This window comes from Aythya ferina (assembly GCF_964211825.1).
Source record: "Aythya ferina genome assembly, chromosome: 14".
Classification (NCBI taxonomy): Eukaryota; Metazoa; Chordata; class Aves; order Anseriformes; family Anatidae; genus Aythya; species Aythya ferina.
The window spans coordinates 9,966,047-9,990,307 of NC_140312.1; the positions used below are offsets into that span (position 1 = coordinate 9,966,047).

General features: G+C 52.2%; 2 long non-coding RNA genes across 3 annotated transcripts in view; both read right to left on the reverse strand.

Annotated features, from left to right (window-relative positions):
- LOC311444753 overlaps positions 1 to 24,261 on the reverse strand; it is a 217,593-nt gene that overhangs the window by 33,772 nt on the left and 159,560 nt on the right. The gene's annotated exons all lie outside the window — the stretch shown is intronic.
- Positions 21,802 to 24,112, reverse strand: LOC311444755. The gene is made up of 2 exons (XR_014698046.1): positions 23,984 to 24,112; positions 21,802 to 23,368 (listed from the first exon to the last, which is right to left on the reverse strand). It is a non-coding gene; the product is annotated as an uncharacterized lncRNA (long non-coding RNA).

Below are 24,261 nucleotides of genomic sequence, written 5' to 3' on the forward strand. Positions count from 1 at the left end.
GGTATATTTAATAACCACCGCAGCGCAAACACGCTAAGTCCTAGCTGGGCACCATCACCAAAGATTTACACGTCTTTTTCAATCAGTTAATGTCAATATTTTCCTAGCGTGCTCATGCAAACACTGCCCGTTTCAGAACATCCTCTAACCTGCCAGTGGTGATATCCGCAGTGGTTTCCCACCAAGCACTGAACCAACACCGTTCAGTTTTGCCTGCGAAGGTCGATCAACAGCATGTGCACAGGAGAGAGTTTTCCAAATACATCACTGAAAGCTGCACCAGGAGGGGCTGGGTAGAAAAGAAGACCAGAAATGACAAGGAGAGCAAAACCAACGTGCTGACACTTGCTTGGATGTGCAGTAATAAACCTGATTTATACCCTTTGCATAGCACTAATGCCCGATGTTAGCGTCCATACACGCACCATTCAGAAATACTGCACATGCACAGGGCAAGGAGTTATAGCTCTGCATTCGCTGACAGTGCCAGCTGACACATTTAGCAGCACCGGGGGAGGCCGGGCTTATACTTGGCTGGGCTACAGCCCTGCTGTGTCACCTTGGTGAGATCACCTCACCCGGCTCCTTCAGCCGTTCTGAGGCTCAGTCCAGACCCCTAAATCGCCCCACTGCCATCACAGGACCTCTGGAAGTGGCCTTGGATCTGTGCACACTAAATACATGTTCAGGTGCAGCACAAGGGGCTGGCTAGGAAGCAGTTGGTAGGGCTTCAGCCTTCAAGTCACCTCTTAGGAACTTGTGTGTGTGTCTGGGGAGCTTTGCGCACTGCGGGACAAGATGTCCCCACTGCCACAGAGCCCTAAATGTGCCCGGGGCAGGCAGCTCTCTCGCCGAAAGTATCCCTGATGCACCTGTCAAAGCTCACAACTAGCTTATGACTGTTTGATGGCTGATGCTAAATGAGTTTGGCTCCGGTCCAGTTTCCGTTGGGCGAGCGTCTTCACCTCAGGAACACTGCGACATTTGGCATTTATTGTCACCTGGGCTGGCACTCCGACCCAGGGCCGTGTATGCGCCGTGGCAGAAGAAAAGGCTCGCTTTTCCATCCCAAATCTGCGTGGAGGTAGGACGGTGTGGAGGAGCCTTTTGTTCTTAATTGCATTTAACTCCTCTCCTGGAGCCAGATGGAAGGGCTTGCTTAATGCAGCATCTCTCGCCAACGCCAAACTCCCTTCGTGCTCCGTCTGACAATCCTCGAACCAGTCTCCTCCGAACACAAGGTGTTTGTTCCCAAAGCCTGAGCTGCAAGCTCTCCCGGAACGCTTAGATTAGCACGATGCAATTCAGTAATTTCCTTTGTTGCAATCCCTCTCCCCCTGTCAGCACATTCGCTCGGCGTTGTTTTAAGCCTCGTCCTTGCGCGAGGTTACCGGCTCCGCGCCGAGCCGAACAAAACAAGCCTGACGCAGCCTTGTGCTGCTCCCCAGAGCCATGGCAACGCGGGTTTCAGATGGCCGCCTGCCTCCCAGCCTCCCCATCATGCTGGGGCTCCCTCCCAGACCAGCTTTGGGCCGACGGTGCTGCCCCGATGCCCGCAAGCCCCTGGGGATGGTGCTGCCCACGGGGCGCAGGGTGCAGGCAGGGTGCTGCGTGCTTTGTGCTGTGCCACTGCTGGGAGAGGGAGAGAGAAAAAAGCGAGTGTGGATGTGCGTGTGTGCAGTGGTGGGGTAGCTTGGGAGGAGGAACAGGCAGGGGAAATGCATCTCTTCGGGGAAGTGAGATGTGAGGTTCCTGGCAGCACGTCTGGCCTGGCTGAGAGATGAAGCGGTGCGGAGGACGCCCGGCTCGCTGCGTGTGCGGTTTGTAGCAGGGTTTCTGCATGGCCAAGGTTTCACCCCAGAGCCTTTCCTCTCTGTAACGCTGCTGGTCCCAGCCCAGCAAGAAGGCTGTGGGTGTCCTACACTGGTCTGACAGCCCGCGTCCCACTGGGCCTCGAGTATTTACTGGAGAAGGAGGACACGAGTATCACTGCTCCATCTCGAGAGATACTCACACTAAGTGGATCAGGAGCAGCTCTGATCCAATTATTCCTGCCATACCTTGCATGCTTCCACAGCCGCCAGTGAGGGCAGGAGGCACAGGGCTTCCTTCCTCAGCTCCAGCTGATCCAGAAGTGGGGAAAACCACTCAGATCTGATATCCATGCAGGCCAAAAGCCTGCCACAAGGCACCTCAGCGAGCCCCCAGGGCTGCAGCAGGGCTGCGGAGAATCCCCATTCACCTGAAGGATGAGGATTTCACCTGTGATGCTTGTCAGAGCCCACGGGCACCCTCAGCACCCCCAGAGCAAAGCCAGACCCTCACCCCCTCAGACCCTGCCTCCTGCACAATTCCCAAATCCAAACCCTTCTGTGGGAACATGTCAGCACCCAGCCAGCGGGAGGGAAATGCCAAATTTTTAGCAGATTGGAGTTTATTTTTAAGCAGTGTCAAAATAAAAGAAAACAAAGCAAGCTTTCCAACACGCACGCACACGGGGAGGAATGAAAGCAGCCTGTGGAAACAATGAGCCCCACACAACGGCGGGACCCGGGCACCAAAGGCTGGGCACGATCCCAGCCAGGCAGCAACCTCCCCATCAAATTCCTCATGGAGGAGTCCAGGGGAGAGGCCAGGGAGAGGCCTCCAGGTGCTGAGCACCCGCATTGGGAGCTTAGGAAAAGGGGAAAGACTATACCAGACTGTATTTTAAAGCAACATCCCCAATCTTTATAAAAGATAAATCTCCCTTATTGTTGAGTCCAAGCCATTATTCCCTGTATTCCCCTTTAAAGAGCAATGCATATGCACCCAGCTGTCAGAGATACATAAATTATCCAGTCCACTCCTTTAGGTTTTCTCCTCTTTGGTCACCCATTTTCCCTAGGAAACTCAGGACCTGCACAGGTGGAAAAGTGGTCACGAGCAGTGCTGCTGAAGAAGGCGAAGCTGTCCCCAAATTCTGTGGTGCTTGGCCAAATGAGGAGGATTTTTCCTCCAACAAAAAACTCTGATATTTGCCAAGGTCAACTCTGTCTGCGGACCTGCTGCAGTCAGTGCTGACTGCAGTAACACAGAGCCAGGTGTGCTGAACACCTGGAGGGATGAGGAGCTCCTTAAGCACGCTGCTCCCGTGCACAGCCAGCCCTGTGGCGAGGCTTTTCCTGCTGCTCTCATTCAAGCTTTTTGCTGGCGAGGAGGAGCTAAGCACCAACCAGGCCAAGCCCAGAGGCAAATGCCTGCAGCAGAGCAGGAGAAAGAAACGTGTCTGGAAGTGGCAAGGCAGAGGGTTCAGGCTGTGCCATGCCTGGCTGCCTCCTCATCCAGGGGGAAGCCCTTGGGGAGAGCCCAGAGCACACAGCACCGCTGGTGGTTTTGGCCCCAGCTTGGTTGTGAATCCACTGCACAGCTCAGCCCTCGTGTGAAACAGCACCCTGCACAGCACCCTGCACAGCACCCTGCACAGCACCCTTCTCCTCGGGTCACCTGGGGATAGCAGAGGGCTGAAGGACACGGGGACGTCTCCGTGGGCCCGCGGATACCTGCGGCAGCAAAGCCGGCCGAGCAGCCAGGACATGAATTACCTCCTCATTAAGCTCCTGCCTTGTGCTGCGGAGGCACATAAAGAGGCACCAACGTCACATCCCAGCCGCGTACAAAGCTGCATAAATCATGCATGGCCACATCATCTGGTTGGGATGCACAAAGCTGTAAGCACTAATTGCGCCGAGCAGCGTACCATTACCTGTGGGGTACGGCTGGGAGAGGCCACAGTTAGCAACGCACACGCACATGGAGAGTGCTCCCAGATCTGGATATTACAGCCCAACTTTATGCCTCCTTGTAGTACGTGGTAGTTTGTACATCTGGAAGAGGGTGCTGGGGCTTTCCATGAAATTAAAACCGACCACTTCTGCTTTATCACTCTGGAAAGAAACCACAGCACCAAAAGAGCCTCTGCAAGAGCTCGGATGAGTAAGTCGCAGCTGTCTTGTTACATGCAGGATTTCATAGCCTATTTCCAACTTGGAAAGTGACTTAGGAAGCTAAAATTGTACCCTATCTACTGATATTATGTGACATCTACTACCCAGGCACAGGATTGCTGCGAGATGACCAAAGCTTGCAGTTAATGGGCTCCTAAGGCATTATAAAATAAAGTTCAAGAGGCCCACATAAGCACACAGGACAGAAGCTATGCTCACCCCTCCTGGGCAGCAGCACAAACACCAAGTGATGGGTGCAATGACAACAGTAGCAATGCGAATAGCAGTAGCTGGGGTCCAGCTTGAAGCCTACAAACCTATGTAAAAGCTGTGATACGTGGTAGCAAGGTCCCCTGCGGAGCTGTGTTCTCCCATATCTACCTGGAGGCACACACATGCTCTGTCTTTAAATAGCACAGAAAAAAAAAAAAAAAAAAAAAAAAGAATCTCAGGTTGGACTGCTTCCCCTTGCAGCAGAAATTGCTTTAGTGCTTGTCCCTGGCATCATTCACACTCTGCTGACACGGGTTTTCAGGCTGTGGGTAGTGCTTGTGCTGCGCGATGCACCGGGAGCCCTCTGCTCCCTCCTGGACTCGCATTCACCTGGAAAGTTCATTCCAAAGGCAAGCGATATAGCAGAGAGGTCGCTGCCAGGTTCAAAACCAAGAGCTCAGAGCAATCAGGAAAAAGGGAAGTTAGCTTTATACAGAAAAATCTGTCTGCTGTCCAGCTCCCCAGAGCACCTGAAGACATCTCATCTCTGCCACACCTAAAGCGTGGAGCCCAACCCCGGCACCCACAGCACAGCACTTGGGCCTTGCGGGTGGCCAGGGCTGAGGTCCCAGGCTGAGACATCTCCCAGACGCTGTGCTCATGTGGCAGTCAGCCCCGGGGACTGCACTGATAAATACAAACCACCAGCTGCCCCCCTCAAACCTAAGAAATGACCCAGCTCCCTGCTTCTCTCCAGAGCTCTGCTGATCCTTTTCAGGTCGCTTAGCCCGGCTTTGCAGCTACCCACGGTTATTTCCTCCTCACCCACCTACTCCAAGCACAATGCAAGAATGCAGAGGTCATCCTTCCCCAAAGCCCTGAGCAGAGCTATTCGTCTCTGATGTCCATTTGCTGCTTCATGCTCATCCTCATTGCAGTGGCACATGAATTTCGGGAGAGTTAGGGGGGAAATCAGGTGCTCACTGTCTTCAGACATTTCCCAGAGTGCCCACCAAAGGGCCAGCACGTCTCTGCCACCGATATATCGCCTGGGAACTTTGAAAGCAGCATAAAAAATGAGTCTAGAGCATATTACCAGGAATAGAAGGGCAGGATGCATTTTATATGGATGTAGCTGAACAGCCTTCAGAGCTAATGGCTTGAAGTGGTTAGGGAAGCTGACAGAGTACAATAGATGTGGCTTTTTTCTTCCTGCTCTGTGGAGACAACATTGATTGACTGGGCTTGGAGCTCGCACAGAGCTGGAACTGGCACAGCAAATTGCCTGTTGTGCGGGGAGCCTGAATGCCCAACGAGCTCTGTGGTACGGATGCAATTTTAGCATGCTTAAAAATAGAAAATGAGCTCGAGAGCTGTGTGATAGGAGCAGTGACGCCTCGGAAATAAAGTGCAGGCTTCCCCATGGCCCCCGTGTGCCCAGAGGGGGAGCTCGGAGAGGTGCAACCGCAAAGCAGGGGCATTTCACCACCTCTGTGCTCTTGGAGCATCTCAGGGGGCCAGAAAAAAGGAGTGAGCTTTGAGATGTGCAAGCCCACAGCAGTTCCCTGGCTTAGCTGTGGGGAGCTGAGCACCACAAAGAGGGCTCAGGCAAGTCCCCAGGTGTGACCCCAGCTCTGTGCAAGGCCAACGCTTGCTCAGCAATGTGGGGCTGGTCGGCACAATCCCCCACCTTGGCTATCCTGTACGTGAACTGGGGACACTGACAGCATTTCAGAGAAGTTCAAGAGATCAACGCAAAGCTTGTGCGAGTCATGGAGTCGTGGCACAGACCTTGCCAGCATCCTGTCTGCCCCGAACTCCGCTCTTGCCATCTTGTTTTACATTTTACATCTGATGAGCATGAGTAAATGCAGCAAAATGCAAGGGAAGAAGAAGGTGGGGTTTTGGCCGGAGCGCAGCCGTCCTTGGGCGTGCTGATTTATGAACCTCACCCTGCAGCTCCCTCTGAGGTTGGGGGTGGCGGGACGGACTCGCTTGATGACCTGCCTTCAGGGCCGAGCTAATGAGATTCATTAGGATATGCAAAAAGCCCAGAGCAAAGGAAGCCTATCTTTCTGCCTGAGCATCTGAGCTCCACTGATCTGATAAGAGCTCGTTGCTCCAACATGTCTGCAGAGGAAGATCTGAAGCTTCCTTCTTCCCATGCGTTCCCAGATCGGCATTGCCACTAGTAACAAATGGGTAGGAATAAATAACAGCCCCCTCATTTCCCCCAGCAAGCGAGCCTGGATGGCTTAAGTCAAGCACTAGTAAGAACCAAGGCTGCTGTGACAAGACGTCCTGATGCACTGTAAAGAATGCGAGGCATCTTTCCTCCAAACCTTTCACTGAAAGCTTGTTGTTACCCAGGCAGAGGAGACTTCGTTAGCACAGAGACGTAGCTTGAATGAAGGGACCCAAAAGGGAGTCACCAAGTCACTGAATTGTCGTGTAAATCAATACAGAAGCATATTTGGCCTAAGTTCAGCGCTTTCCTAGCAGCACAACAGGTGAGGTAAAAATACTGCACCTGGACGAGGATTGATCAGGCTGGAGGAAAGCCAGCCCATGCTCTCCTACGGTGCTGAAATCCAGCCCTGCAGCGGCACCGGGCGATGGAGAAGGAAGATTTGCGTCGGAGCGTGGGCTGATTTTCAGCTCCATGTGCCAGGCCACTTGATCTTGCGCTGGAAATACTGGGCTCACCCCATGGAAATAGGGTTGCAAGGGCTCAGGGGGGAGAGGGAGAGTAGAGCAAGCAGCAGGGAAACCTCCTGGTGTCTGCTCGCCGTGCCTAACCCAGCCCCAGCGCGAGCAGAGGCGCTGAAATACGGATCGTGGCTGCTCAGCATTTTGGGCACTGGGTTTGGCTTTTACCGGAGGCGTTCAGCAGGGAACAAAAGCTGGGACTGACCACATGTTACAAAAAGCAGCATGTTCCCTTCAACCAGGGCGGGGGAGAGAACAGGAGCTGGAACGTCTCCGGTTAGCAGCCAGCACTTGGGCTGCTCTCATCGGGTGCTGCGCCCCAGCCCAGGGCACAGCGCTGAAAAAAAAAAAATTGCTCCTCATTTGCTCCTACCCAGCAAAGGATTTTCAGTAGCAACCATCACCATGGCATCACCGTGCCGCTTCTCTTCAGCAATGTTGCCAGTCCCCGTGGGCTTGCTGAAATGCTGGTGACATTTTAGGTGTGGCGAAGGGGCAGGTGGGTGGGAGGGATGCTTCTCAAAGCGCCAGTTGCTGGATCAAGGGAGGGCAAATGCAGCTCTCCACCTTTTTCTTAAAGCAAGTGCAGAGCCCTCCCGGCTACAGGGCAAAGCTGGAAGCTCAGCAAGCCCAAAGTGCCCTGGTCTGGGAGGAGGGAGGAGGTTCTCCCTCTGGCCCCCTGATCTGGGGGAAAGGAGAAGAGCTGAGGCACAAGGCTCAAGCCCCTGGCCCGGGCTGTAGGGAGGCGGTTTCATTTCCTGCCCCGACTGTTGCAATGTCCGGGCTGCAAACGACAGGAGAGAGAGTAGTTTTAGCACAATTGCCATGTTGATTTATTTTTTTTTTTTGCTACAAAACAGCCCGAGGCTGGCTCCCTCAACACCCACTCCTCCCGGGCCTCTTCTGTTCTTTGCATCTTCCCTGCTGCCCTGCACCCAGCGATGACAAACCGCGAAGCGTTTCCCAAGGGTGAGAAATCCTCACGAGCATCATCTGTCGTTAGCCCCGTCTGACAAAACCGTGTCAGAGCTTTGGGGACTTTCTCGCTATTTTTAATTGAGTCGATCTTTCCCTGGCATTTCCCCCTCCCGGTTCCCATATCCCTGCTCTGGCAGCAGAGCTGGGAGGGGAAGTGGTGCCCGCTGGGTGCAGGGGGGCTGCGGTTCCCACCTGAGCTGCGAGGATTTGCTGGACAAAAGATGCACGCGGGGCATCGCTGCTGCTGGGGCACAGGGCTCCCGCGCTACCGTCGCTCTTCCCATGCAATCAGCTTTTGTGATTTGGTCCCTTTCTTATCGTGGCCTTGCAGTATCACATCTTGGCTTGGTATTTAGTCTTCCAGAGGCTTGAAAGGGTGGCTTCGCCTTGAATTTATCAGCTCCAGTGGGGGGCACCGCTTGGTGCCGTGCCAGCGAGCTCCTGCAAGAGGGCTTTTATGCCTCGACCAAGTCAGCGAGCGTCTAATTAAAGAGGTGGTAACTCAAAAGGCTCCTCGTGGATGAAATCTGAGGGAGAAGAGGTGCCACCTGCCTGGCAGGGCATGGGGGCTGGATTTGGTTTCCACCCGGAGCCCGGTGAGAGCCGGGGCTGTTGGGCAGAAGGGGAGGCAGCCGCGCTGCCAGCAGCAGCCTGGGAGCACAGAGCCACGGAGCACAAAATTAACACACTGGCTCATCAGGAAATGTTAATGCGGGCAAGACGGGGAATTGCTTCATATGGGCAAGCAATCTGTGCAGAACGGATAAGCGCGATCAAAACCTGGTGCAAAGCTGGGCGCGTTTTCTCCAGAATCTGCCCTCTACCCTCGCGCAGTTTGAGGTTCAGAGCAGAGAACACAAAGCCCTGGGCAAGGTGTTAAATGCTCGTGGCAAAGCGGCAGCACGGCATTTTGCTGAAATGAAGCACAATGAAGGCATCAAGCAGGGCTTTTCTAGCCACAGCAGAGCGGCTGCCGTGCGGATCTCTGACCCAGGGGGGGAACATCGCCGTCTGGGGAAAGTGGCTTTAGTTTGAACCTCCACGTTGATAGACCGCTGAAGAACTGAACTGGGCACAGACACTACCGTATTCCCCTTCATTTTTTGTTGTTAAATCCCCCAGCAACACCTCTCAGAGCGGGAGCACTCGGGTGCCTGGGCTTTCCCTGACCCTCCCTCCTTTGTCGGATTGTACCAGGCTGCTCCCTCCTCTGAAGAAAGCTGGACTCCCTCACCCGTGCCACCGTCCCAAGGACCACAACGGGTTGGCAGAGGGACTCTGGGCTGCCTCTAACAGGGACACTGCCACAGGGCCACCAGGGCCAGGGCTGAAGCAGCAGCTCCTGCCCAAGGCGGGGCTGATGCCCTCTCTGTGTTGCAGGGGTGAAGACGACAGCTGCCCTTTTACTAAAATGATGACCACCAGGGCTGAGTACTTTCCTAAAAGCCCTGGGACATTCCTCATTTTCATGAGCTGTACATCCACCCCAAAATATTAAACATTTTTAAACAATTCAGTGCTTAAAGCAATACAGACTCATTACAAGACCTTTCTTCTCTTAGAACAGCCCTCCTAAACCCAAACACTGACTGCTAATGAACTCATTTCCACTACAAACACCTGCTCCCCTTTCCTCTGCTGCCCTCTCCCAAAATGTAACGAGGTGCTGGTTCTCCCTGACCTCTCTCCCCCTCTGTCTCTCCCCACCACCCCATACAGACCCCACAGTGGAGAGCCAGGACCTGTTTCACATGGGCACCACCTCAGCACTACGCAGGGGCCGTTCCCCCCTCTGCAGTGATGCTCTCGCTCCCTTTCCGAGGGACATCCCTCTGCTGCCCGGGGACCCGCTGGGGGACCCCAGTGGGGTGGGATGTGAAGCCTTGAGATTCATCTGGCTGTGGGGAATTGGGGTTTGGGGGGACATTGCTTCGCTCCTCAATTCAGTGTTGCTTCCAAAGCCAGCCCCAGCTCACTACAGGAGCCAGAGGAGTAAGCTCAGGGTGGTAAATTCTGGCAGTTGTACAGGAAAACAAGTGGCACCAGCAGACCTGGCCATCACCACTTCTCCTGGCCCTGCCAGCGTCTCCTAGAAATGCATCCAGGGGCTCCAGGCACAGGGCTTGGCACTCATTTACAATTCACTTAATGATAGAAGAGAGAGAGAGGAGCCAGAGAACCCACCCACATCACAAGCAGACCCTGGCTTTAGTCCCCTGGCACTCGCAGTCCCACCTGGGAGCAACAGGAGCTGTAGTGCCGATGCCTTGCAGCCAGAGAGACCCCAATCCTGACACCCCAGCTGAGAAACTGCTTTAACCCTGCTCAAAGACCGCCTGGATAGGGCCACAGGCAGCATAATGCATGCAGCACTCTTCAGGAAAGAGGCCAAAAGAACATTAAAAAGAAATTGGAAGGCCTGGGGGACGAGGGGAGGAAGAGGAACGAGCTCAAAGAAACCAAGGAAAAAACCTGGGGCACGGCAGCGTGTGAGTGCACTTGTCCGAGCAGACATTAAAAAAAAAAAAAAAAAAAAAAAGGATTGTTTGGAAGAAAATGAGGAAACGGTCTCTGAAAGGATTCTTTGAGATGGTGGCGTTGGCAGGGGATGGTAGACGGCAGGCTACAGAGCGGGCACTGTTAAAGGGAGGGAGTTCAGCTGGAGGATATGTCTGCACAGCCACCACGGGGCCGCTTCCCCACTCCAGGCTGCACAAACCACCACCAGAAGAGGTTGAACTGATACATTGCCACCGCAAGAGTAGCCCTAAAAATATTAAGAGCACATCACAGTACTTGTTTTTAATAAACTAATGCTTCCTTTTCATCGAGAGAGGCTTCAGAATTACACAGCTGGTTAAAACATATCTATAGTGGAGGTAGTGATTTAGAAAGCTCTCTGGGGGAAAACAAGGTTTTAGGCTTTTTTTCTTTTTTAATGGCAACAGTCTGGATTTTAAGGTGGAGTGAGCTTATTTCTGCTGTGGCTGAGAAAGCTCCAGCACCCACAGAAAGCCAGCTGATGAGCTGGGTGAGCTGTCCCCAAACCCATCAGCCTCAAGAAAAGGTCCAAAGTGCAACCAGGGCTTGCATCTATTGCTCACCGGGCAGCCAACGGACACAAAAACCGAGCAGGTTGGGTATAACCACGGCAGCACAACTCCAGGGGCTGCTGCCCTGCTCCAGACAGCTCTGCCAGGGGCAGGGCAGCCTCAGAGCAGCGCCGCGTGGCAAGGAACCCACGCGCCCAGTGGCACTGGGTTTTGTCAGCTTGCTGGTGTGTCGTTCAGGTGAACGGGTGGTTACGTGGTCTGCCAGAGCTCATAACCCTTTGCCGTGCTGTTAGAGAGGGTATAACATTTCCTGGAGATGGTGAAGGGGCCGTCGGCTGGCCATATGGTCCCTGCCGGCCCCTGCACCACGCCGAGGCTCGTGCTCTCATGTGACACGCCATTAGCGAGTCACACGCAGCAGACAGCGATTTTACGGCCAGATCCTGCCCCCAAGAAGCTACGAGGGCTAAACTGGCTAATCAAATCAGCAGACATTTGCAAACACCGTTTTGGCAGCTGTGGCCGTAAATACCGGCAGCGGAACGTGAATAATCCCCAGCACCCGAAGGGGTGAGTAATGGGTTCCCAATGGGCGCCGCAGCCAGCCGCCCGCTGCCTGGCAACTCGGAGGAGGGGGCAAGGGGGGGCTGGTGGTGATGAGCCTGCAGCAGCAGATGCAGTTATCACGACAAAGCAGCCAGAACACGCGCACCAGGAAAAAGAAAAAGAAAGAAAATCATTTTCTGAGACAAATAATCGCGGCGGATGACCCGTTCCGGCCCTGCTGCCTCGCAAGCACGGGCACGGGAGCGTGTCCCGTGTGTGCCCACCGAGGGATGTGTGAGGGCTTCAGCATTCCCAGAGTGGCTCATTTGGCATTTTGCAGGCACCCGCAGTAGCCTCCCCGCACACACGTACCGCTTTGTCAACAAGCCATAAAAATAATCAGCCGAGGCGAAATTCACCGAGAGCGCAGACACCGAGGCTAAATTTGGTTTTAATTTGTGCCAGCTTCTGCTAATGGGAGCCAGGGTGCAGGGCTCCCAGCGCTAACAAAGGAGGGTAAAAAAAGAAAGCTGCCGAAATGAACAGTCTGTGGCAGCCTCAACCTCCCCTCTGGTGAGGACTGGTCGCGCACGCGGTCCCAAAGCAGATGGAGCAGGCTGGAGTGGGCATGGCCAGAGCGCAAGGTCTACCCCAACCCCTCTGCCAGGGATCCCAGGGGAGATGAAGGCTGGAAACGCAGCCAGCTTCTCCTCTAGCAAAGATCTTTGGGGAGGGAAGCAGCTTTTGTGGCTCAGAGAAATGGATATAGCCCCCTGCACCAGCCAGTGTGAACCTGGCTTGGCCATATATGCTTGGGAAAAAAAAAAAATATGGGAAAAAGGACAGCTCTGGTGTTTCAGCCCCAAAAGCTTTCGGAAGGCTGCTAAAAATGCTTGGCTATTATGGAAGATATCCTGGTCTGGTGACACCATGCTGTAGGACATGATCCTTTAATCAGAGCCTGGAGGACCAGAGAAACATTGTGTTGCACCTTGCACTGCATAAAGGTAACCCATAGCGGAGGAATGCATCAAAATTCGATGAAGAAAAGGCCTGTGCGGGTCTATCCATGTGGCAGTCACTGCAGCTGGTGCCGATAATACACCCTCATTAGTTTTTTAGACTGGTGGTTGATGAGCTGCAGTACTGCAGAAACCCAAATGAACAAGGCATGGGTGAATAACCTGCAGCCCTGATGGACAATGGACAGCTACAGCCTTACATTTGCTCCCCCCGACCTTGTGTAGCATGTTAAATAACCCCCTTTATCCCAAAGGGCAGTTTCTTCCAGAGGTGTTTATCTAGTGAAGGAGTGAAGGTATCTGTTAGCCACCCACTGACCTGAAACGCTTTTGCATGACCACTACGTGCTGCTGGCATCAGGCGTGAAAAAAAAAAGAAAAAAAAGAAAAAAAAAAAAAAAAGAAAAAAAAAAAAAACACAGCCCCACAGGAACTCCAGTTACTAAAGCCAGGATGGAGAATTACTGGCACAGCCCCTCCAGGCTCTGGCCCATGGCTAAAAGCCCTTTTTCAAGGCCCAGAAGATCCCAGCTCACTTCACCGCAGCCTCAGCCTGCACTGGGGCTGGGGCCAGGGCCTGTAGGTGCCAGCCTCTGCGACCGATTGTTCTTGAGCTATTCCTGCTTCTATCTGAAACCAAACGTCCTGGAAAATTTGGAAGAACATCTGGTCCCATCGAGCATCCAGCCCAAGCCTTCCAGGCCCACAAGCTCTGGATAATTCAATGAAGAAGCGAGGAAACGTCTCAATCTGTAAGGGCAGAACTTTGGGCAGGGCTTGCTGCTCTTTGCTGTGCGCACACAAACCCTGTCCTCTGCGACCCTCTGCACACAACGAGCTCGTTTTGGGGGCTTTCAGGGGAAGTATAAAAAAGCTGCCTTTCCCATAAACATTTTTTCCTGAGAGATATTAAAATAAAGGATGTGTTCACCAATACGGAGAACACTTAAGCCTATTTTATTTTATTTTTTATCTTGGGGTGAGGAGGGGTGGTTTTTACTTCTGCTGTAGCAGTGCGTCCAGACCATCTTTTGGTCAGCAGCTGCTTCAGGCCCACATGACAAGATCCTACCCAGACCCCAGCCATGGGTTCAGGAGATAACAAAACCTCTCTTTGGCTCTCCATCCCTTCAGGCAGGGCACAGCTCGGAGCAAGGCCACCCCCAGCAAGCAGCAGGGCGGTGAGGACAAGCCCTGCGGCAGCACCATGCGGTAACTCCCCCTTTCCCTTGGGTTTTACCAGCAGACACCCAGGAACATCACCTGCCACATAAGCACATAACCAGGGGGATTCCTTCGGGATAAATCCCACTGCCAGAACGAGGATGGGAAGTGTCCTCGCACATCCCAATTACTGAGAAGTGCATGCAGCACAGTTATCTGTTTCGCACTCCCTATTTTTTTTTTCCAGCAGCAGGAAAAAGGATTTCCTGTAGCGCATTAAATCATCGGTGTTTTCTTGCACGGCTGTTTCAAGCACAGCTTTATTAGCCCTCGTGCTAACTTCTGGAGGTACTTTTATTTTTTTTTCAGAAGAGATGAAAAGAGTTTGAAGATCTGTGATTTTCTTCTGTCACACACCCCAGATTTGTTTCATTTTATTCCTGATAGGGGAACCGGTGACATTTCAAAGCAGCACATTTGCTGTTTGCTCACTCAGAAAAAATTAAGGCCTCAGCTGTGCACCTTCCCTTAGAAAACCATCCCCGTGCTTGTGGCACTAAAAAAAAAAAAATAACTTTTATAGAAGCACAGAAATTATTTCACAGCAAGGCCATGCCAGGTACAGCCTACCATTAAAAACGAGAGGTCAGAATCAGAAATCCCACCTCTGACTGAATTCATTCCCCAGCACGAGTTCTGTCCACCCAGGGCAAAGCCGCACGCATCTCAGCCCAGGAATGAGAACTATGCAGCCAGAGGTTTCCTCCAGTCATTGTCTGGGGTTTGGGCCACAGCAAACTCTGTGTGGGAGCCCCAGCCTGGGCTCTCACCCCCCTACGACTCCTTCCCAGACCTTGTGGGACTGCTGGAGCTGTGGAGCAATCAGTGGAGATCGTGGGCATCCTCCTCCTTAGCTGCACGGCTCCACGCAAGCTGTGCCAGAGACCAGAGGTATGGGACAGCACTGTGCTCACCAATTCACTTCCCAGTGCTGCCACTGAGCAAAGAGAGTGGTACTTCACTGGGGGGGAAGGTGCTCCCCGTGCTCCTCAGTCCAGCTGCTGGCTCTCTCTGGGCAGATAAAAGAGGCTGAGGGATGAGTGGTTTTGTAACTGAGCTGATTCTATTTAAACTGCCAGGAAAATGGGCATTTTCACTTTGCCCCCACTACTGTCCTTACCTTCATCCTCCTCTTGGCACGAGCATCAGCCAAGGCCAGGAACTGATGCATTGAGAAGCTACTTGTTTGCCTTTTCCCTTCCTGCTGGGTTAGTTTTCAGAGAGATCAGCTCCCTAACCTGGCAGATGACTGGAGAGCTGCTCTTGGCACGAGGGAGAGCACATGACCCAGCAGCACGGCCTCAGATCAGCTTAATCCACGCATAAACCTGCACACAGAGAACGCCCCCTGCTCGCCCTGTGACCATTCGTGCAAAGATCCCGTCTCTGCAGAAGGAAAGAGGATTTTTTTCATGGCACTGTTCTGTTCTCAGAGGGAACAGGCATGGTTTTGGGCAGCCACCTCTCATCCCTACCTGCTCTGCTCAGCTGTGTCCACTGGCACCGCTTTGCTGCCCCTTCTCAGCCCTGGGGCTCCCCCCCCTTCCCCTCAGATCACTATACCCCTCTTTAAACATCACCACGCCACCCATCCAGGCACTTTCTGTCCTCGTGGACACCCATATAACCACCAGCAGCCACAGCCACGTGTAGGACATCCACCTGCATGCCCAGGGCAGGTGCACGCGAGCAGACCCAAAATTTCACCGAAATATCCTGGCTCCCCCAGGCTGAAGAGATGGGCTGTATCGCCCCGAGCTGTTACTCCTAAGCACACAGTGTTTCTATGGCTACACCTTCCCCAGCTTCCTCACTCATGCGTTCAGCAACACGCCGGCTCTGCCTTGTGCTGTCTGTCTGTCTGCACCCCCCGCACGTGTGCGCGCGCACGACCGAGACACCTCCACCCCAAACACCGCCCCCGCTCTTCCTCCTGCTCACAGCCTAAAATCCCAGACCCAGCCGAAGAGGAGCCCACCAGAACTCATTTCACAGCTCAGGGACCCCACAGGCAGCCTCCCGAGCCTCCAACCCTATTTATTATTTAGGTGGACTTGGTGGTTTACAGGTCTTTCGTGTTATTTATGGTTGCATGTAAGCAAACGGCAGGCAGACCCCTTCGTCCCCCTGGCTCCTCCAAGGGGCTGGAGATCAGGCGTGCCGAGTGATAATAAAGAAGCAAATATCTCCCCGGGATGCTCTAACAAGAAGCCTCATGCACAGGGGTTGGCAGCACCCTGGCCTCGAGGTGACTTGATCGGCGGTGCCAAACGGAGGGAGCAGGCGGGGGAAACGCTGAGGGCCGGGAGCAGCTCGTGTCAGGCTGAACAAATCCCCTGCTCCCCGTTCTGCAGCACAATGGCACACGAATGACTAAGCAATCCTGATAACAATTCAATAGACAAATGTCAGCTTGCTTTGATTAAACATTACTTCCGGAGCTGGTTCGGGGCAGCTGAAACACAGCAGCTTGTCTCGCTTACCGCCGTCCTCCCGGCAACCCAGCCGGGGCAGAGAGACATTTATTTCACAACTGCTTTTTTTTTTTCTTTTTTTCAAGGCAATTGGAACTCCTGTGATGTCTGAACTACGTCTAGATTTATGCAAGCACAGCTGGGGGGAAAAAAAAAAAAAAAGCAAAATAGACCCTGTCTATTTTAAGCCCTCAGTTCCACTGTCACTTCTCCCTCGCGACTGCAGAGATACCCTTTGCACAGCAATAACAGGCCAATTTAGAGACAGAGGTGGAACCGAGCCATCTCATTGCCACATTTCCACCTATTTTCTCCTACGTTTGCAGCGCTGAAGTAACACTCCCCTAGCGCAGGGGTAGCCCAGACAAACAGCTCGATTTAGGAATGCAAAAAGCATCCAGCCAGTCTTTTATACAATGCAGAGCAAACCCACTCCTTAATTATGCCCGAATCCATGCCGCAGGTTGGTCCTTTGCAGATGGTAACAGGTGTTTTTAGCTTTGCAGAGAGCATTTAAGCAAGCAGCTTGCCTTGCCAACCCCCAGATCCGTTTTGGATGCTGCGAGGAACACCCTCACACACACACACACCCCCGTGCTTATGCCCTTGCCTTCAGCCAGTTGTGAAATCGGCTGCTCCGCGCTGCATCCGTAATGGGCACTGCAGTGCAGATGGCAAAAGCACAGGCACAAACTCGGGCTGTGTCTCCGCCAGCAGAGGTGTACAATGCAGGCAGAGCAGCTCAAGGAAGCGTAACACACCGGCAGCAAGGAGGGATAGAGAGGCTGCTACTCCTGAAAGATTTTCACCTGTCTCTTTCTATCCACAGCGAAGGCTGGCTGGGGGAGCAGTTACACGGAGCAATGTCCGGAGGATCCTGAGCGAGCTGCTGTCTGCACTGCAGTGGGTGGGAATGAGGATTTCAGCCCAGGATCACTTTGAGGCTGTGTTTCAGTGATTCTCATTGCTTTGTAGTCGAGAGAATGCAGAGGGAAAAGAAAGCACGAGTGCTACACCTCCACCCTGCTAATCTGTTAGTCACCAGGATGGAAAAACTCATCCCTTGCACATGTCCACAGGCACCACCAGTCCCTGGGGCCTCACTGCTGCATTCAACCATGGTCTAGAACGACGAGTGATGCATTATTTCCCTAATTCCACTCCCAAGAAAGCCCCTCGGCTGCTTTCCCCTTTCTCCTGGGCAGGTCGAGGGAGCATCAGCAGTGAAAATGGGCAGATGGGAACAGTCTGCTGCTGTGTGCACACAGCCCACCTGTACAGCCCAGGTCCCTGCTACCTGGGCTGTTGTGAGCTGAGGCTGTTCTTTAGATGCAGCGACTGGCAGATGCAGAGGTCTTCGAAGAGATGTCTACACTGAATACACACCAAAAATCCTTGGGGATGATGAAGCACGTTTGTGTTTATGTGCACGTATGTACACAAACACACACAGCTATGAGACAGAGCGGTCCTGCTCGCCCCTAGCTGCAAACTGGAGCTCTCGGCTGCTCCCATCTGATCGCACAAAGCCGCTTTGCAAAATCACCAGGTCAGCCCTTACAGCTTTGTTGTTTTCAATATTCTTTGAGAGTTTCCTCTGATGCCTGATTTGCTTTATTAGAGAAACCCACTCAAAGGGATTTGTGTGCATGCTCAGCTTGATTTGTGAACTCCAACAGGAGGGGCAGCCAGTAAAATTAATGAGGTTCTGGGCAAATGATTGCACATGCAGACCCACAGACATAAAGCATTAGCTGACTGCCTAATTAACAAAGGCCACGTGCCCGATTAAGCATGCAAACGCTGCTGCTTATACACGCACACTGACAGACATTAGTGTCTCGGTGAAGATACATTTGCAAGTGTGGAACTATGATGAAGCACACAGCCTGCGTCCACAAACAATTTGCAGCATGCAGAAAATCTATACGTGAAATAATCTCCTGCCCGTTCCCATAACAAGCAACAATTCTTTGTGGAAGGAAAGCAGCACAGCACTTCCCCCAGCTCCTGCAAGCACTGCTTCAAATCCGCCACCTAGAACAGTGCCAGCGAAGGACAAAGAGGCCTTGGAAGCAAAGTTTTAGCTTGCTTTCAGTCTTCTCGTCATTGCAAGTCGAGTGCTGCTTTCATGTCACCACATTGTTGTACGAGGTGAGAAGAGGTCAGGGGCATGTGGCCCCGTTCCTAACTCGGCTCTGTTCTTGTCACACAGCACTCACCCTCCGGGTCTCCAGCTCTGTCCTAGTTTGAGGATGCTGCCTGCTGATTAAAGCTCAAGATGGGTTTTCTTTTTTTTTTTTTTCATTTTCTTTTTTTTTTAATTCACTGCCATAAAATTAAAAAAAAAAAAAAAAAAAAAAAAAAAAAGGAGAAGAAAAAGAAGAAAAAAATATATATATGTAACACCCAACAAACAAGAGCTGGAAACAGCAGCGTCTCTCCCTGCCGAGGTGCTTGCAGCACAGGATACCTGCTCTCTGTCAGCTCCGTTAACCCAATTAGCCGTGCTGCCAGACCACGTCATTTTGGGACATAGCTATGATCGCTCAGCTGGGGCGGCCAGGAAGGCAAAATCCTGGAAAGCTGGGAGCAATCCCAGGCTGCCAGAGAGGAAATTTGGGGCAGCAGCCGCAGCCCCATGCCCGCAGCTCAGAAGGGTCAGCACGGTGCAGGCTGGCAGCTGGCTGCAGCCAGGACTCCCAGGGGTGCTGCAGTGGTCTGGGGGTAGAGAAGAGCCATGAAGGACCCTGGTCTGCACGAAACAGCGAGGCAGTTTGGGCTTCTCATCACCTCTGAACCCTGAATGCCCAAATCCTGCCCTCTGCTACTCCCTGTGCACCCATTTGCAGCTGGACTTGCACAGAAGTCACCGGAGCCCTCGCTGTGCCTTCGCGTGTGGCTGCTGGGGGCAGAGAGCTGAAGCTCAGGGCTTCCCTCCAGCCCCCACCTCACTCCTACCGCCCCCAAATGCTCACACTCCATGTCTCCGAGCAGCCAGGGAGGCCAATTGGGGGTGTTAGAAAAACCAGCTATGCCTGCGGTGTGCTGCTCTGCTGCTGGAAGGTCTCCAAAGACATCTCAGGTGCTGGCGAGACCTTCCAGCACATCCATTTCAGGGCTGCAGTTTCCTTTCCTTCCTGCATTATTTACCATAAAATACCGAGCTGCTTAAAGGCCGGCTACGAGCTATTTTCCGAGCCAGCCTTCCCTCTCGGTGCTCTGTTTCATGTAATAATCTCTATTTTGGGAGTGGTGTTTTGCAGCAGCCGGCTCTTTTGTTTGTTTTCTCCAGCTGTTCTGTTGCAGGCGCAGAAGGTTGGTTTGTTAACGGGCAAGTTGCTGACGAGGAGGAGCTGAGGGATGCTGCGTCCTCCCTGCTCCCCTGCCCTCTCTGGGGCACGGACACAGCGGCTCAGAGCGACAAGTGCAAGGCTGGCCACATTAATTTGTCGCTGCAGAGCTGCTCCTGGTTATCGGAGCTGCAGGCACGGGTTCGTTTTCCGAGTTGCTCGGGAACGGCAGCCCGTATTGATTTCTCAGAGCAAGGACCCCGATAAAGGTTTGGGTTCCCAAATTATTCGTGTACTATGCAGAGCATCTCGGCAGTCTGACTAATAAAGGAAAAAGGGCACGGACTCTGGAAGCAGCTGAGTTAGAGAATGGAACAAAAAATAAAAATAAAGCACGGGGTGTATTTTGAGCTGACCAAATCCGAAAATGCTATTTTTAGAAACACCCAGAAACCCTGAATCTTCATACCCCGGGCCTTACCCTGGAACGAAAGAAACATTTTGCATCAGAGAGACTACACTTAATCTGCAGCCTAAAGTCAAGGTTTCCAACCACCCAACACTTGTATTAGCTTCTTGTTTCCAACGTAGCTGCCCGGCTCCTACCCTGAGAGCATCTGACGGGGAAGAGGCTGCACTTCCACACCACGCGTTCAAAGCCGGCTGCTCGCTGGCTGCAGCGGTTTTTGGCAAGGCTCGGCGCAGCTCCCAGCTTTGAAGGATAATTGCCTGACTGCAGCAGTGGCTCCGGTCTCCAAAGGCCAAAAGGAGAAAGAGAAAGGAGGGCGGTGGGAGGACAGCCGAGGATAGCACGTCTCAGATGTGGGATGCAATTATTTCTTTTTTTTTTTGAGGCCTATTTCTGGTTACTACCGGAGAACTGGATGGCTAAAACAAGAAAACAAATCTGAAATGAAAGAAGACTTTAGAAAGCACACCCACCCAGGCACCATGGCAGGCAAGAGCTGGGGGACCCGTGTAATCAAAGCTGTAATGATTCCACAATTTTGCATTGAAATATAATTAGTCAGACTAAGTTCTTTGACAGCTAGAGATTTGCAAAATTAGGGTCAAGCGAGTTCATTTTTTTTTAATTGCTCTCATATCCCCCCTCTGAGTTGCTTCTTGTTGATTTACAGCCTCCTCCTTGGGCAAAACTCATCCCTGGGGTAGCCTCTTCTGAAAACAAACAAAAAAAAACAAACAACAACACACAGATTGGATCCCTTGTATGTCAGAAGCTAGGAGACATGGCAGGAAAAAGGTCTCTGCCTGCAAGACCAGCCTGTGACGTGCAGCTGAAGGCCTCTGAGCTCAGCTTGCCAGCCCTGAGAACCCAACTGCCTGGAAAATCAAACCGAGGGTGCTCCCTGCTTCTTCCACTGCTGTGTCCACTGCAAAACCAGCCCCGTTCCACCCAGATTTCTGGCTGCACTTCCAGGTGCCAGCAGAAAGTGCAGGGGCGATGCAATGTGCAGCCAGATCTCCTTAACCAGGGCGATTCCACCCCGCTGAAGAAGCCAGGAGGAAAAACCCTAAGTGGTCAGAGATCCCATAGAGCAGGCTGGGACTGGAGCAGCTCCGTAAACCACCCAGGAAGGTGCTTGCAGCTTTTCATGAGAAGAGCAGAGGAGAGCAAAGCAGACAGCCCCCGGTGCACCCTGCGCTGCAAATACAACGGGAAATGAGGGTCGGCATAAATGGTGTGCACAAGTATGAATTTTCTGTGCCTTCACCGTGATACAAGCCTGGCATTAACTTCATAAACAGGAGACAAGCAAAAGCAGCAAGCAATAGAAACATCGCATAAACGCATCCAAATGCAGCAAACATTTCTGTTGGTATCGCATTGACAAATTTTGTGAGTTTGGGGAGTTTTTTGGTTAAGGAAAAACAGATGGCAGGAGGTGTGATTTTTCCCCATAGATGCTTTCTGTCTTTTTTCGCACTCAGAATCCACGTACTGATTGATTGGGACGGCTGAAGCCACAGTAACGCCCCAGGTAGGTTGTGATGAAGTGCACCTGTGTGATGGAGGCAGCAGAGATTGTATTTGGGCAGCACACAGTACTTTGGTATAAATTATATGGATATTTACATAATCTATAAATATGCTAATCTCATACATGAATCTTGTGTCCTCCAAACCAGCAGAGTCCCTTCGGAGCACAGAAGAGCACAGCTATGTACGGGGAGAGGCTACAGCAAGCCAGACAACATGGCAAAGGGAAATTTGTGGCAAGGTCACCAGGACAAGTTTTACTCTTCAGAAACGATGTAAATCTGCAATGTCAACGCTGATCGGCATTGGGTATCACCCTTCATAAACCACCCTTTATTTGAAAAGCTACATGAAAGGAGGATCAGTGGCAATGAACTCACAGAAATGTCAACGCCGCTGTTAGACGCCTTGAGTTTAAAGCTCCCCCACCAAGTACAGGGACCTCCCACGATGGATGGCTCTTAGGGGGACTGAGGAAAAGGCGTTAAGCTACGTGCAAACCATTCAAACTGCCCCTTCTCCAACCTGAAACCTCTCAGCATCCCCTGGGAGTGCCAGCACCACACGTCCCCTGGGGCCTGGGACAGCAAACTCAGGACTCCAGAGCACGGCCACACTTGTGTGCACACAAAACCCACGGCATCTGGGTGAAAGCTTTGCCCTTCCACTGCCAAGAGGACATTTCTTCAAGTCATTGCATTAAACAGAGCAGCTCCTCCAAGCCAGAAGGACTGGGGATGCCCCAAACTTGTTGTTGTTAATCAAAACCTCAAAAAACCTTCAAAACCTCGTGGTGCAGCCACTTTTATCCAGAGTCATCCCACCCTGTACTGCACACCGCAGCCACTCCATGTGCTTTGGGCATCCAGTACAGCTTTTGAGGACTGATACACCACATAATGGTATGGGTTTGTATCAGGATCAAAGTATGGGTGTTTCCTCAATCCAAACCAACAGCATCAGCTTTTAGATGTTGAGATACATCTGCCACCCTAGCAATCTACAACCACCACTGTCGGGACAATTTGTAGGCTGGGAGGGAGCTCAGGGTCTGCTCCATTAACAAAGTGAGAAGCCATCCACTGACATCTCATTTTAGAGGGTGACAAGACAAACTCCATTCAAGTACAATCTAGGATGCCAGGGAAGAAGCTGAAAAAGCCATTATATAGCCTGGCAGCAAAAGAAACAGAGTTAAAAATAAATAAAATAAATAAAAAAAGCCATGTTAAAGCATATGCAGCCACGATGCAGACACCTGAAGTTTGCCCATATGGCTGCTCTGTCGGGAGGAGCCTGCCTGCTGCGGGCGTGCAAATCCAAGCGCTTGCATCTCATTAGTGAGGCTGGGAGACATCCGTCAGGGCTGGGACAGGGGGCTGGGACAGATCCCCCCGCGCTGTAACAGGGTGACAGTTCAGCAGCCTCAGCAGTCGGGCTGGCCTTTATCCTCCACAGATGTTGCTGTGCTAAGGACGGGAAGGTTTATTTTGCAGGATGGCGGTGCCTCGGCCTATGGCACCCGGCCAAACATCCCAAGGTCAGCTCTTCATTTATTGTATGGTTTCTTTGGCATTCTTCCCAAGCAGCTATAGCATTCTTGGGTGCAGCACTCGTAAGGTGGGGAGCATCCCTGTGAGGGGAAACCCCCAGGTCAGTGGTACCCAGGCTCTGTAGTGCCTGAGGCTCTCTGGAGCTGCTTGTGCCCAGATGCCTGCTGTGCTTCAGGTGCTTTAGGTGCAATAAAAGAGAGAAAGCTGTGTTAATACCCTCACTGCTCTTCTTGTCCTACCGCCATTCATCTCCAGTGGTCCCAGTCCAGGTGTCAGTAGGCTGGGGTGTGTACGCTGAAGTCCACCTGAGGAAACCTTGGAAATGAACATTTGCAAATCACTAAAGAAATTCTTCTCTCCGTATGCACTACAAAGCCATAACAAAGTTTCCTCAATAAGGGCCAAATCTTGCCTGAGTTGTAGCTGTGTCAATGAGGAGCAGTCACTGCAAAGTTGAGCTGCTAACAGTATTAATCTCAGGACAACTGTCAGCTCACTACTTGAAAACTTTCTACGTATTTCGAATTATCAGCTCTCATAATTTCCAGTGGTCCAAATGAAATCAGAATCCAGCTTGATTTTAGTACAGAGAATGGAGGAAGATCAAAAAGATCTGCTCGCTCATGCCGAACACTGCATTAAGCAGCGCTCCCCGGAGCTGTTACTTCCCATTTTGCACTAACCCTCAATAACATCAGCTCCTGGTCTCGTGCATGCTCTCAGACTCCAATTTCTCTCTCAGTGTGCGATGACCTGATAGACTGACCACTCAGACATACCGAGGAATCCCAACCTTGTCAGACATGCCGGATTCATTGGGTTTTAGCAACAAAAACTATAAATACTGCAGCGAGTTGTAAAGCAAACAGCACCTTATTGCTCCAGAGAGAAGCATTAAGGAAAAATAGTTTAAAATGTAATGCAATGTACCTCTGAACTGGAATATCCTCACTTCCAAATCCCCCCACTGTCAGGCTTTACTGGGATTGATAGCTGTGGGTGCCAAGACAGATCAAGCGCTGTCCTGAATCCCACCTTACAGCCACGCCGCTTTGCACCACAGAGCAAGCAGAGGAGCAAAATAAGAGGCAACCAGGCTGCAGAGCTGCAGCACGAGGAACAGATTTGTGCTTGGGATCTCTCCCCATAGGAAAGAGTGATCATAAAAGGCAGAGGCGAGGAAGAAGGGTAAGGCTGGAAGAGCTGGA